At 44.5% G+C, this 5147-nt stretch overlaps 1 pseudogene; it reads left to right on the forward strand.

Moving 5' to 3' along the window:
• Positions 1-1768: 1768 nt before the first annotated feature.
• On the forward strand, positions 1769-4692 carry LOC129032956 (transcription factor NF-E4-like; annotated as a pseudogene).
• Positions 4693-5147: the final 455 nt, after the last annotated feature.

Genomic DNA, 5147 nt, shown 5'->3' on the forward strand with positions numbered 1-5147 from the left:
TTCTGCATGTGGCTATCCAATTTTCCCAGCACCATTTATTGAATAGGGTGCCACTTCCCCAGTGTGTATTTTTATTGACTTTGTTAAAGATCAGTTGGTTGTAGGTGTGCGGCTTTAAGTCTGGGTTCTCTATTCTGTTCTGTTCATCTATGTGTCTACTTTTATATTAGTATCATCTTGTTTGGGTTACTGTAGCCTTGTAATATAATTTGAAGTCAGGTAATGTGATTCTTCCAGCTTTGTTCTTTTTGCTGAGAATTGCTTTGGCTGTTAGGCTCTTTTTGGTTCTATATGAATTTTAGAAATGCTTTTTCTAATTCTGTAAAAAATGACATTGGTAATTTTACAGAGATTGCATTGAATCTTAGATTGCTTTGGGCAATGTGGTCATTTTAATGATGTTGATTCTTCCAATCATGAGCATGGGATTTTTTTTTTATTTGTTTGTGTCATCTATGATTTCTTTCTTCAGTGTTTTATAGTTCTTATAGAGATCTTTCACCTTGTTGGTTAAATATATTCCAAGGCATTTTACTTTTTTGGTAGCTTTGTAAATTGCCTTCTTGATTTGGTCCTCAGCTAGATTATTATTGGTGTATAAAAATGCTACTGATTTCTGTATGTTAATTTTATATCATGAAACTTTACTGAATTCATTAATCAAATCTGAGAGTTTTTTGGTGGAGTCTTCAGGGTTTTCTAGATATAGGATCATACTGTCAGTGAACAGAGAAAATTTGACTTTCTTTTTCCAATTTGGATGTTTCTTTTTTTCTTTTGCTTGATTTCTCTGGTCAGGACTCCTAGAACTATGTTGAATAAGAGTGGTGAAAATAGGCATCCTTGTCTTGTTCTAATTCTTAGAGGGAATGCTTTCAGCTTTTTCCATTAAGCATAATGTTGGCTGTGGGTTTGTCATATATGGTGTTTATTATGTTGAGGTACGTTCCTTCTATGCCTAGTTTGTTGAGGATTTTTATCATGAAGAAATGCTGAATTTTATTGAATGCTTTTTCTGCATCTGTTGAGATGATCATATGGTTTTTATGCTTAATTCTGTTTATGTTATGTGTCATGTTTGTTGATTTGTTTATGTTGAACCATCCTTGTATCCCTGGGATAAATCTTACCTGGTCATAATGTGTTGTCTTTTTGATGTTCTATTGAATTGTATTTGCTAATATTTTGTTGAGGATTTTTACATTCTCAAAAGTAAAAACAACAAAAATAGACAAATGAGACTTAATGAAACTAAAACCTTCTGCACAGCATAAGAAATAATCAACAGAGTAAACAGACAGTCTACAGAATGGGAAAAAATATTTGCAAATGATGCATCCAACAAGAGCTAATATCCAGAATTCACAAGGAAGTAAAACAACTTAACAGGAAAAGAACAAATAACCCCATTAAAAACAAGCAAAGAACATAAACAGACATTTTTCAATAGGAGACATACAATCGGCCAACAAACATATGAAAAAATGCTAAACATCAATAAACATCAGAGAAATGCAAATTAAAACCAAAATTTGAGCCATCTTACACCAGTCAGAATGGCTATCATTAAAAAGTCTAAAAATAACAGATGTTGGTAAGGATGTGGAGAAAAGGGAATGCTTATACAGTGTTGATGGGAATGTAAATTAGTATAACATTTATGGAGAATGCTGAAAGATTCTCCCCGGGGCCTGAAAGCTTGAAGGAATGAGTAACTCCTCCCTTCTCAGGCCCAGTCCCAAGGTGCAAGGCTACTTGCACCAGCAGCATGTGCCAACAAGATAGCAGAAGCAGGAAGACAGCTGGCAGGAAGATACCTACTCTTGCCGGAAGACACATACCCCTGAAGATTGAAAAAGAGGCCATCCAGGTACTATGTAGCAGTCGCGTCAGACTGGGACACTTCCTGTTTACAGGAGACCGTAAAACCCCTGCTCCATCCTCATTTGGTGCTGATGCCATTTTAGGCCTCAGCCCCCCTTCACCCAGGTGCTCATTAAAACAACATGTTGCTGGGCTGGGTGCGGTGGCTCACGCCTGTAATCCCAGCATTCTGGGAAGCCAAAGCAGGCAGATCATGAGGTCAGAAGATTGAGACCATCCCGGCTAACATGGTGAAACCCCGTCTCTACTAAAAATACCAAAAATAGCCAGGCGTGGTGGCAAGCGCCTGTAGTCCCAGCTACTTGGAAGGCTGAGGCAGGAGAATCACCTGAACCCGCGAGGCGGAGGTTGCAGTAAGCTGAGATCATGCCACTGCACTCCAGCCTGGGAGACAGAGTGACACTCCATCTCAAAAACAAACAAACAAAAAAAACATGTTGCTCCACACCGCCTCATGTTGTCTGTTGGCACGCTCTTGGTGTTTGAACTGATACAAGAACCTTACATCTGGTGCCGAAACCTGGGAGGGGTTCAGGTCTGCGTCCCCTGTGGACCTACCCCTCCATCCTGGAGAGCAGGCCACAGTGGCAAGACAAAGGAAGCTCCTCAGCCTCCAGTCGCCTTTTCGTGCCTGCACATGGGTCACTGATCTCGCCTACTGGTAAGTTTCCCAGGAACACCGTTAACAGGGAAAAATCCACATGGCCTCTCTTGGTTTCTCCAGTCCGAAAATCCGATGTTGGTTCAAGAAAGCTCCGGCATGTACCAGGCACTCGCTAATCATTTGGTCTTAGGGGAACACCTCTAAGCCATTGATCCCATTCCAGGAACGAAAAAGACAGCAGTGATAGTCACTCCTTTTATCGTCTCCCTTCGGCATCCAGGACTGTTTCCTTTTCCCTGTTCTCCTGAGCCTAACCTCTGTTAGGGGAAATTCCCAGTCTTCCATTCCAAAGGACGGTCTTCTAGGCTGCCTCATAAAAACCTGCAAACCTTAGGCCTCAGGCAAGATATCCACCCTAAGTGCTTTGTCTGTTTTTGCAATTCAGTCTGGCCACAATACGAATTGGATAATGGGTCCAAATGGCCCACAAATGGAACATTCGACTTTACAATTTTAACTGATTTACGCAATTACTGCCAATGAATGGAGGAATGGGGAGAAATTCCTTATGTCCAGGCCTTTTTGCCTCAGATCACAGCCCGACCTCTGCAATTCTTGCTCACCTGTTCTAATCCTTCCCCTCCATTCTCGCGGCCCTGATCACTTTTCTCCTCCCAACCCTACCTCTTTATCCTCATTGGATCCAGCAGACTGCTGTCCACCCCTCCCAGCCCCTACATCTCCCTCTCAACCGTCTTCTTTAACCCCCCAAGCTTCCTCTTTATCTTCTCAGCTGCCGTCTTCTTAGCTGACATCTTCCCAGTCGCCATCTTCTCAGTTGCCGTCTTCCCAGCCGCCATCTTCCCAGTCAGCAGTATCCACCTCTTTTCCTATGCTGTCCTCTCCTCAGGACAATTCTAGTACTGCCTGTACCCATTTTCCTCCTCTACTGCCCTCTCCTGAGGCTTGTAAACCCATCCCACCACCTTACACACCTATCTATCCTCCATTGCCTGTTAATTCAACCCCTCTTCCCCCATTCAAACCCTCAGCAGGAACCACTTCTAGCTTCTTCCTTCTCTCCCACTCATACTCTCTCAGGTGCCATCTTTGGCCTATGCCCCACCCTTACTTCGGCGCTGGTGCTAGAGTTCCCCCTTTAGGAAGTAGCAGGAGCTGAAGGTATTGTTAGAGTTCATGTTCCCTTCTCCCTCACTGACCTCTCTCAAATTAACAAAAGACTCGGTTCATTCCCAGAAGACCCTACCTCTTATATTAGGGAGTTTCAATACTTTACTCAGTCTTATGAACTAACCTGGCATGACCTCTACATTATAGTCTCTTCCACCCTAACACCAGAAGACTGGGACCATATCTGGACTCTAGCTCAGGCGCATGCTGATACAATTCATCACCAAGCTCTTGCCCAGACTACTGGTGCAGAGGTGGTCCCCAATCAGGACCCCCACTGGGATTATCAAGATGGGGCCTCTGGATGCCGCCTTGAGACCACATGATTGTGTGTCTCCTTGCAGGACTCAAAAAGGGTGCCCATGAAGCAGTAAACTATGAAAAACTTTCAGAAATCACCCAAGGTCCTGACGAAAACCCAGCCCTTTTTCTCTCTCATTTAACTGAAGTCATAAGAAAGTATACCAACCTAGACCCAGCCAGCCCAGAAGGAACCACTATCCTAAACCTTTGGTTCATCTCCCAATCCACCCCCGATATCCAGCACAAGCTTCAGAGGCTTGACGACGGCCTCAAACCCCACAACGAGACCTTCTTAATTTAGCCTTCTAAGTCTTTAACAATTGTGATGAGGAAAGTAAAAGGCAAAAACAGGCAGAGTTTCAAATGCTTGCCTCTGCCATCAGGGCCCCTGCAGGCCCATGGGGCAGCAGCTCCCCACAGAAGCCTCCTAGCAACCCACCTTCAACTGACACCTGTTTCAAGTGCAGCAATGAAGGCCACTGGTCCAGACAATGCCCAAACCCAGGTAACCCCATCAGGCCATGCCCCCTCTGCGGAGGACCCCACTGGAAGTCAGACTGTAAGTGGCCTCCTCAAGGAGGAGGGCCCATCCCTTCCTGAGCCAGCCAAAACCTCCTACTCAGGTCTCATTGGCCTTGCTGCTGAAGACTGATGGTGCCCTGGAACGGATGCCCCAGCAACTACCATCTCTTCATTTGAGCCAAGGGTAACTCTGATGGTGGCAGGTAGGCCAGTATGTTTTTTCATTAATACCGGAGCAAACTACTCTACTTTACCTAATTTTTCAGGACACACCCAGTCCTCCCAAGTCTCTGTTGTGGGAATTAATGAACAAGTCTCCAAACCCCAAGCCACCCCTCCACTTTTCTGTTCCCTTCACACCTTTTCCTTCACTCACTCTTTCTTAGTCCTGCCCTCATGCCCAACTCCACTCCTAGGAAGAGACATCCTTTCAAACCTCCACACTATTCTCCACTTCCGTGTTCCCCATAGTACCCTATGCATCAACCCAGACCCCTCCGAGCCATCTAACTTTCTTCTGCTCCTCCAACCTCCCACCTTAAGACATGCAACTTTTCCTTATCCCCTATCCATAGTTAATCCTGCTGTTTAGGATACTTCCACACCCTCAGTTGCAGAACACCACACCCCCGTCTGTGTTAAC

The sequence above is a fragment of the Pongo pygmaeus genome, chromosome 2 (genome assembly GCF_028885625.2).
Source record: "Pongo pygmaeus isolate AG05252 chromosome 2, NHGRI_mPonPyg2-v2.0_pri, whole genome shotgun sequence".
NCBI classification, from domain to species: Eukaryota; Metazoa; Chordata; class Mammalia; order Primates; family Hominidae; genus Pongo; species Pongo pygmaeus.